Source organism: Xenopus laevis, chromosome 7S, assembly GCF_017654675.1.
Source record: "Xenopus laevis strain J_2021 chromosome 7S, Xenopus_laevis_v10.1, whole genome shotgun sequence".
NCBI lineage: Eukaryota > Metazoa > Chordata > Amphibia > Anura > Pipidae > Xenopus > Xenopus laevis.
In genome coordinates this window covers 30,024,190-30,034,772 of record NC_054384.1, presented here as the reverse complement: position 1 = coordinate 30,034,772, position 10,583 = coordinate 30,024,190, and the positions used below count along the sequence as shown (strand labels likewise).

The window sequence follows — 10,583 nt, the reverse complement described above, 5'->3', positions numbered from 1 at the left end:
TTGATGGACAATTCGAATTATCGTACAATCATTTCAAGATAATCATGGTCTCACGATGACGATCGGATCTTTAAAAAATCTTTACATCTATGGCCAGCTTAACACTGACAGAGGGGATCCCAAGAAATGAGAGTACAATTCACTTGGTTTGTGGAACAGTGGGTGGGGTTGCGGTTGATTGACTGTGGGGTTTCAGCATGATAATCGGGGCATGGGAATGTATGCGCAGGTCTTTATTCTTCATTAAGCCCATTTTACTTGTTGGCAGGCCCTCCACCCATTGGCTTAGGTCACTAATGGTCTAAAATATTGTGCTGGAATTTATGGCTACATTCACATTACCGGCTGATTTAGTCAGACCAACTTATCAGTAGTGTTGCCATCTGGCTGATATTTTACTGGCCTGATCAATACAAATTTTGCCTGATTCCAATGTTATTTATAGGGTAGAAAGATAGGAAAGAATTTTACCATGTAAAGGTTGGAACCCTATTAGTTCCATGCCTTATTTTTTGTATGGCAATAAGATGAATATGTTCACTCAGTGTGATCAGATCTGATTGTGAGGATAGCAATAGCAGATTTGATCTCTAACCACATCTCTTGAAATGACTGAATACGTGGTTCTCTAAGCATGAGGAAAGGTGAGTTATTTTAGTGGCTAGGGTTTAAGTAGAGGCTTGTTGTCAAGCCACCCTCAACCAACCGCAAAGATTATGGCAATCACCTGAAAGTGCAAGTGATATCTGTTCATGATAATACATGTAACATATAAACATATATTTTTGAAAACTGACAATTGGAAAAGTTCTTATTTTCAAGCATCAACCCCCAGATAAGTGCTTGCACAATGCATCTATTTCCACAGCATTCAATGGGGAGATGGGTTAGATTTCTAAATTCTGTCTGATTTATATTTGCATGATATTTGGCCAGATGTTAATTGTGCTGTCCCCCTGAGGACCCCAGACAAATGCTGATAAGCTGCCTACTTGGCATGGAAGGACTAAGTTGGCAGCTATTATTAGCCATTGTTAAATATTTCTGATATCCACAAGTTGTGACCCAAAATTTGGTTCTTTAGAATAGGACAAAAAAATGGCAAATAGCTGTTTAGTGTGGTTTTAGCTACATCAACACTGGATTGATGTGATTTGTCTTGCATAGTTCTCTGTCATCATTGCAGATGTGACAGTTTAGCTCTAACTGATTGGCTGCACCTCAAAGCATCACATCAATATCAGCATCAGTGTGGTCCATGCTCAGCTCTGCCTTGGCCTACCCTGAAATAGGGGATCACTGTTTCCAACTGGATATCATATTTCCATGGAATAAAACGATGGGGCAGATGTATCAAGGGTCGAATATCGAGGGTTAATTAACCCTCGATATTCGACTGGCGAATTAAAATCCTTCGACTTCGAATATCGAAGTCGAAGGATTTTGCGCAATTCCTTCGATCGAACGATCAAAGGAATAATCGTCCGATCGAATGATTATCCTTCGATCATAAAAAACTTGGAAAGCCTATGGGGACCTTCCCCATAGGCTAACATTGGCCTCGGTAGGTTTTAGGTGGCGAACTAGGGGTCGAAGAAATTTTTAAAGAGACAGTACTTCGATTATCGAATGGTCGAATAGTCAAACGATTTTTAGTTAGAATCGTTCAATTCGAAGGTCGTAGTCGAAGTTCGAAGTAGCCAATTTGATGGTCGAAGTAGCCAAAAAAAACATTCGAAAATCAAACTATTTTTCCTCTATTCCTTCACTCGAACTTAGTGAATGGGCCCCTTAGCGTCAAACACCGAAACAATTGATTCAGGGAGTGATCCACTTGCCATTCTGGGGTCAGAAAAGAGTTTTTCCCTTCTGCGCAATTATATATTTGCTTTCTTCTAAATTAGCTAGAAGTTTGAGCAAAATATAGAACCTAATGAATACTATATATTCCTTTTTTTTCAACCTTGGCTACAAGGGAAATAGAGACAGAGGGAAAAGTATATTGTCGACAATATAAGAGTTTTTTTGGGGGGGTGTCAGTTTAGATGTAGTCCCAGACGCTTCTTTTTTTGCAAAATGAGAAACCAATCTGAAGTCCTTGGTTGCCATAGGACTTTTTAACAAGCCTGCAGGCTAAATTATTATTTACATATTATGTGACCTCTCTGTCTGCCCCTTGTGTCTGAAGTCAAGGTATAAGTCTGCAGCTGAGGGTTAAGCTAAATATAAGGGTTCATGTTACTCTGCGCTCTTCTGTATCCCCCTTAGGCAGGCACAGCTGTTATTTATGCTACACAAGGTCTCTGTAAATTAAGTCTGTGGCCAATTAAAATGACGATGCCCTGTTACACAAGGCCAAATTCAGCTTTAGTAATAATTGCATGGCAAATTGGTGCATCCCTGAAAATGTTTGCTTCCTGAAATGATATAAATGTTATTTAATATATCCCAATAATTAACAGCACAAAAACAGAAAGTGGATCGCACACCCTATATCCAAAAAGAAAGTTTTATTTGCCAAAAAGTTACAAAATCATAGAGTCGGGGCAGATTTTGTAACTTTTTGGCGAAAAAAAACTTTCTTTTTGGATATAGAATGTGCGATCCACTTTCTGTTTTTGTGCATATACTTTTTATGGAGACTTAGTTGGGCAGCCTCCTGACTGGCTCAGCACCTCGAATCAACAAGAGTGTGCGCCTACCAATATTTTGTAGCTTTTAATAATTAACAACAGATGGAGGCCCAGTGAAAATGTATCCCTGTTGTGAACACAGCAGGCAGAGTGTACCCATGATAGTGGCAGGGGCCTTTCAAACTGTTTATCATTACAATGTCTGCATTTACATCAATGTCTATAAATTGTCTGTCTGCAGAATAGCAACCTACGATCAATGGCTTCCGGCTCGGTTGACTGACAGTTGAGGTCCCCAGTGCTTTAAGGCAAGTTTCCACTCGCCATACTGTTGCTATAAGATACGTAGAGCTAATTTTTGATGGTGGAGCAACACAAGTGGCAGAGGACAGCAAAGCACAGTCAAGAAGTAGAAGACTCTGATTCCTGGTCTGCATTGGCAGGTTTAAATGTGCACCTTAAGGTTGACTTGGTAAACTAACAGGTAATTTGTGTATTGCTGTACTGCTAGCTACATCATAGCCATTTTTCAATCTATGCCCAGCACCTTACTTTACCCGACTAATTTGAATTGTCTGCAACTGCATCACGTGCCTGGTAAATATTATTGATAATTGTATTGACAGATTTGGGTGCAAATATGGATTTGGACCTTTAAAAATCCATACTGCTCCAAATCCACCAGTGTTCCCATAGGCCAGTTAAGGCACACGGGAAGCCAAAATACACAGATCTGACCCATTGCAGCTTGCTGACATATGAAATGATTTTGCATAAGTAAGTCAGATACAGACAGTCATTAAAAAGAAATTCTTTAAACTTTAAAACCCCACTCTATGCCTGATACTCTCATGTAGCCACTCGGATATAAAACCATTAAAAAAACTATTTGTTAATATTATGGTTTCTAACGTTATAAAAGCGTCCGTGAAATGCTAGGACACAAATGATGTGTATACTATTAGTTTTTTATAGAACAGGATGCTAAAGACTGCTAAAGTAGATTAGGATTTTTACCATTGGATACCGGTAACCCGATTCTAAAAAAAAACTGCTTGACCTAATGAAAGAAGTGCTCTTAGATAAGTCACAAGGAGAGCTTAACCGATTGATTTATAATTTTACCTAAAGTATGTTCCCACTGAGTGATATCAGCAACCATTTCTTGGAGATGGAAAGGAACAATGTGCATTCTATAGGTTGTACAAGCATTTGCCCAATGGGAGGCTATAGTACAGCACCCAACATAAAACTGAATTTTTCTGGTTATCATAGACAGCTCTAAAATGGTCTTCAGGGCTATGAATAGGTGGAGGGGTTGCATAAAGATGGACTGATCCAATTGATTGGGTTAGAAATGAGAAAAATGCAATCCAACCTGCTTCCTGATGGTAATAATGACCCTATATGTGGGCTGAAGGAAATCATCTGTCAGCTCAGTTTGCTGTTATGAGAGATCATCTCTAGCTCAATATCAAAGACTTTATTCTTCAACAATCATGCACATACTATACATCATACAGGTCATTTTCAACATGGAAAGCAAGGCGAAAAGTGCAAAAATTGGCACAATCTGCCATTTTTTTTTTTTGCTCTTTGCACTGTACCTTCCATACAAGTTAAATTGCCTCAGGTCTCTTCTCTGATTGGGAATCTATCATCTATCTAGAAGACACTGTTGGAATTACAGAAGCTTGTAATTAATTATGTTACCAACTTATTCTGATGCTGCAATGTGTCCTCCATGTACTGCATACGGTATTCTTTGCTTTTTTCTATATCTTACATCATGGGTTATACATTGTATAACCCCCCTTCCCTCCAAATGCCCCCTTTATTGCTTTAGTGGCCATATAGGATAATAAACTAGACAATGTCTGTTTAAACTAACAAAATGACTATGTTCTTTGTCAGTGCAAGGTTTCCAATAACATAGAAGAGTAATCGTAGCAATGACTAGGTTAATTTAGATGCAATGTTTGAAAATGTTGGATTACTGACAAATTCAAACCATTCTCAATACACCCTGGACTGGTGCTACAAAGGCAACCTTTGTTAAGAGAGTTTAATTGTGTGCCAAATAGCACCCTATGTTGTACTTTGCATCTACTTTGCTTTTGTTTTGCTTATGTCTGTAAATGAGCCTTAAGATGTTTATCTCCCTTAAAAATTAACACTGCAGCAGATTTTAGAAAAACATAGCTGCTTTGTTTAAACATTCTTAACAGTCTTGTTATAATTTTGTAGTCAAAATAATATTTTCTGCTGACATCAGTATTTATGGAGTTTGTTATATTTGACGCCCAGGTGTAACATAGGTGCCTTACACACTGCATTCCAAAGAGTATCACTGGGATGTTAATGACAGTGTGCAACAGGAATAGCACTAAGGCTAGCAGTGATGTTTAATGGGGGGGGGTGCTTAGCACCCCTAGTGAATTTCCCATATTTTAATTAATCTTGAATAGTCCAGATTGTATTGCATTGGCATTGATTATATAGTGAATAAAGTACCCTCTATTGTAAAATATAGGCATATTATAAGTCACCAAGGAGTTCCATGGCCATATAAAAGCACGAGGCCAAATGCCTAGTGCTTTTATACAGTCATGGAACTCAGAGGTTGTACTTTGCATCTACTTTGCTTTTGTTTTGCTTATGTCTGTAAATGAGCCTTAAGATGTTAAGGGGTAGTGGAGTCTAATGAGGGAGGAAGGTTTGTGACTGTCAGGAGGGGAAGTAGGGGACAGAAGGGTAGGGGGGCTGGTCCACAGCTTGTCCAAAACAGCAAATTCGCCATTTGGCTGAAGATGCTGGGGAGGAAAACTCTGAACTGGCGTGTATGAAGCAGACTGACTCTCAGAGCACCCTGGGAGGCAGTGGCTCTAATACGGGTGGTGGGGAGAGTGCAAGGAAGGAAAGGCAGGTTTTAGTTATAGGGGATTTAATTATTAGAAAGGTGGATAGGGTAATCTGTCGTAAGGCCCCTACATGCCGAACAGTCTGCTGCTTGCCTGGTGCTAGGGTTCGGCATGTGGTGGAACGAGTGGACAGATTATTGGGAGGGGCTAGGGAAGACCCAGCGGTCTTGGTACACATAGGTACCAATGACAAGTTAGAGGAAGTTTTGAAGTCCTCAAGAACGATTTTAAAAACTAGGTGTAAAGTTGAGGGCGAGGACTTCCAAGGTAATTTTTCCATGATATTACCTGTGCCACGAGCAACACTAAGAAGACATCGGGAGCGTAGGGAGAGTAATGCGTGGCTGAGAGATTGGTGTAGGGAGGAGGGTTTTGGGTTTTTGGAGAACTGGGCTGATTTCTCAGTCGGCTACAGGCTCTTTGCTAGGGATGGGCTGCATCACAATGATGATGGTACAGCTGTTTTGGGAGAGAAGATGGCTAGATGGTTGGAGGAGATTTTAAACTAGGCGTAGGGGGAAGCGTTCAGTAAAAGATTCAGTGGAGGACAGGTTAGATGAGATAGTGGGCAAAGAAAGGGAAAATGGGGGAGGAGATTTGGTTGGGGATACTGTTAAGGATAGGGAGGAGCACATGTCATATGTTCAATATGGTACCAGTATTAAATGTATGTTTGCAAATGCAAGAAGTCTGACTGGTAAAATGGTAGAGCTGGAGGTGCTGGTGCTGGAGGGAAAATATGATGTGATTGGCGTGGCCAAAAATGAGATTCAATTTTGATAAATGTAAAGTCATGCACCTGGGATGTAAAAATATACAAGCCACTTATACCCTTAATGGAACTGCACTAGGCAAGTCCATTATGGAAAATGACCTTGGAGTCCTTGTAAATGATAAACTTGGCTGTAGCAAGCAATGGCAGTCAGCAGCATCAAGGGCAAATAAGGTCTAGAGCTGTATTAAAAGGGACATAGAGTCACAGGAGGAGGGGGTCATTCTTCCACTGTATAGAGCACTTGTAAGGCCCCATCTAGAATATGCCGTTCAGTTTTGGTCTCCATCACTCAAACAGGACATTATTGTATTAGAGAGGGTACAGAGAAGGGCAACAAAGCTGGTAAAAGGTATGGGATATCTTAGCTGTGAAAAAGGACTGGCCAAATTGGGGATGTTCACGCTGGAGAAGAGACGCTTAAGGGGAGATATGGTAACTATGTATAAATATATAAGGGATCACATAATAATCTCTCTAATGCTTTATTTACCAGTAGGTCTTTCCAGCTGACACGAGGTCACCCATTCCGATTAGAAGAAAAGAGGTTCCGCCTAAATATTCGGAAGGGGTTTGTTACAGTGAGAGCTGTGAAGATGTGGAATTCTCTCCCTGAATCAGTTGTACAGGCTGAAACATTAGATAGCTTTAAGAAGGGGTTGGATTGCTTTTTATCAAGTGAGGGAATACAGGGTTATGGGAGATAGCTCATAGTACAAGTACAAGATCCAGGGACTAGTCCGATTATGCAATTTGCCATGTTTTGCACTTTGTTCCTGCACTGCAGTAGGTCTTCTACACTTTGCCCCATCAACATCAGGCTGTAAACATGGCATCCCCCCTCCTGCACAAGTTAGGGAGTGTTGGTGGGTGCCCTATGCCAGACAGTAAGGAAAGGGCTACTTTATACCCACTGACACTGGCTCTGCACCTCATGCCAGAATTTTTTATCCAGCGCAAGCTGAAAAACACAGATAGACCCTTTAAAGAAATGCTCTGCCCCTTAGTGCTCTTGCCTACTGCCAAGGGTCTAAGTAAATTACCCATAACTCTCAGTGTAATGGATAAAAACATGGCAGTGCCAGACAGGGTCATATTTTCTATACTGTATAGAGAGCTGAGGGCCAATGTTTAAGACAGTGCTGTCCAAATTCTGTGGTACTGAGAGATCGAATTTTTTCAGCCTACATGGTGGAGGGCCGATAATGAAAGCCAGTATTGACCACTCCCTTTTTAAAACCACAACCACTTTGAACTACACCCATGTTAGTACATAAGATTTTAAAACCATACTCACATGGTGGTAGCACACTAGAAAACCAAATGGTTGGTGCTCACTGCAAGGATATCACTCATCACTCATATGTGAAAAAATGTTTGTCATATTAAGATATACCCTTAAATCCATATGCCTCCTCAAACCCTGGGGAAAGAACAGCAACCCCCAGCACATACTTAAACAACTTAGGGACCCCCTTACAAATATTTCCAATTGCTAACAATCCCCCACCAGGTTTACATGCAGAGCAGGGCAGGCAGAGTATGACACACATAGGCAGCATAGGGCAGGCAGAGTATGGCACATACAGTCAGCAGAGGGCAAGCAGAGCATGTTACACACAGGCATATAGCACACACATGCTTAGAATAGCACCCTCATCAATATAACATGCACTTATTTTTAAGATTTACTTATCCTTTAAGATATACCATTAAATCCATATACTTCCTTGCCCCTGGGGATAAAACAGCAACCCCCAGCACATAATTAAACACCTTAGGGACCCCCGTACAAGTATTTCCAATTGATAACAACCCCCCAACCAAGTTTACCTTTCACAAGCAGAGCAGAGAAGGCAGAGTATGGCACACAAAGGAAGTATAGGGCAGGCAGAGTATGGCTTACAAAGAAAGTATAGGGCGGGCAGAATATGTCACACACAGGGAGCATAGGACAGGCAGAGTATGGCACACACAGGGAGCATAGAGCAGGCAGAGTATGGCACACACAGGTTGCAAAGGGCACGCAGAGTATGGCACACACAGGGAGCAAAGGGCAGGCAGAGTATGGCACACACAGGGAGCATAGGACAGGAAGAGTATGGCACACACAGGGAGCATAGGGCAGGAAGAGTATGGCACACACAGGCAGAGCAGGGAAGGGCAGGAGACAGGGAAACCTATCATGACCACTCTAAAATGAACAGCATGTACTGTACTAAGTACAGTGACACAATGCTAGTGCTACTCGTGTTATCTGAGGTGTGAACAACGGGGGCTCTTACAGTCTTAAGTGTGAGCAATATGGGTGTGGATCTTATGGGTCAGTGTCTTACAGGTGTGAACAGTGCAGGGAGGATAACAGGTGTTAACAGTGCAGGGAGGATAACAGGTGTTAACAATGCAGGGCTTTTAGAGTTTAAATATGAGTTGTGAACAATGCAGGGGCCAGTTAATCTCAGTTCAAACATGGGAAGGCCTGTGGGCCACCAGTTGGACAGTACTATTCTAAGGGCCTTTTTTTTTTTTTTTTGCTGTATTTTAAATATACAAATACTCCCTTGAGCAGTGCTGAGAAGGCAAAATGTTCATTTACATTAAATTCAATTATGGTAGTGTTGGGTCTAGGAATGGGTAACACTGTGCTTTAGCCTTTGGCCTCCCTCCCTTAAATAATAAGAAAATACAGCAAACAACTTCATCCAAGAATAGAAAGCTTGTCAATATAGAGTATAAATGCAATTATATATGCACTGAATACAATTTTAGTTTATTTTTTAAAACATACTTTATTACATTTTTTTAAAAGCACTTAAGGAAATAATACATATCAAAAAAACTATTACGTCTTTTTTTTTTTTTTTACAAAAAGTCATTTTTTTCAGTCTTCAAAATCCCCCTTTCTTTCAGAAAGAGAACATTTGACTCATCTGAGAAAAGGATGAATTTATCCAAGGGGGATTCCATGGAGGGCTGCCATCGGAAACCTATTTGTTTCTGCCCCTGTCACTCCCCCGATGGCTGCCCTGGTTCCATGTTTCTTCCAGGAAGTTCCTGGAATCTGTTTGTATCCTATCACAGAAGAATTTCTTTAGGCAGTTTGGTGGTTTCTCAGTCTCTGGCAATTGGTCATCTGCAGATGGTGGATGTCGATCTGTTATTCAACTTCAACATTTTCTTCTTTTAGCTTCAATGGTTTGCTAGTATGAAATATTGTTCATTATTAGTCATGAAGCAGGTGTATATATAATCATTTTACAATTTCTTAATTTTTTTATATTTGCATTTACAATTTTTGCCATTACATGTTTTATGTTACATGATTTTTTTCTGCTTATTTAACGGTCAGCTACAACTATCCAACAATAACATGGTCTCCTATCTCACCTTATGGGTCTCACTCCTACATGTGGCCTAGTTCAGTAACCCACACCCTAACAATCTATGCGTTTGTTATTTGAAGCCAGAGAATATTGTTTGCATAGGACAACAGATTACAGTTTATGCGAATGACAATAAGAATAAGCAATTTTTCTTACCTCTCTGCAGATGTTTCATAATATTTTTCTGTACAACCCTTTCATTGCATATATCTGTGATGAAAGGGTGTGACAAGAGCTGCCTTGCAGATGGTCTCTCAGCAGGATTTTTCTGCAGGCATTCATCAATAAAGTAGTGGAATTTGTCACTCTTACAAAAAGAAAATGAGGCAAAATTATAATTGTTCATGTTATAAATGTATCTAATTGTTCAGACTTATGGAAGTCCATGCCCATATAAAGCTCCTAGCCCATTTATACTTTCAACATCATAACTGCACCCTATTTTCCCAATCCCTCGTCCCTCACTGTAACTTCTCCTTTGCCTATTCTCCCACCCCATTCACCCTGACTCTCTTTCTTATTTGAACAACCCTCCATTGTCATTTCCTCACTCTCGTCACCCTCACTTCCTTTTCCATTTCCCCAAATTCCCCTCACTCTCTTTTTGTGTTTTCATGGAAATCACTCACCATTTGTTCCATGTCAACGTAGGAGTGGGACCACGAATAATTTGTTGGATCAAAGCCTTGTCAAGTTTGCTGTATAGTGATGGACGAATTTGCGCAGTTTCGCTGAAAAATTTGCGAAACTGCGTCTCATTTTTTTTGATGCTGGCGAATTTTTGCCGGCGAATTATCACGGGCGTTTTGAGAATTTATTCGCTGGTGACGAATTGCGCAAATTCGCCGCAAATTCGCGCCTGGCGAATAAATTC

At 40.5% G+C, this 10,583-nt stretch overlaps 1 long non-coding RNA gene across 1 annotated transcript; it reads right to left on the bottom strand.

Moving 5' to 3' along the window:
- Positions 1 to 9,104: 9,104 nt before the first annotated feature.
- LOC121396276 lies at positions 9,105 to 10,361 on the bottom strand. The gene is made up of 3 exons (XR_005962943.1): positions 10,339 to 10,361; positions 9,866 to 10,016; positions 9,105 to 9,526 (listed from the first exon to the last, which is right to left on the bottom strand). It is a non-coding gene; the product is annotated as an uncharacterized LOC121396276 (long non-coding RNA).
- Positions 10,362 to 10,583: the final 222 nt, after the last annotated feature.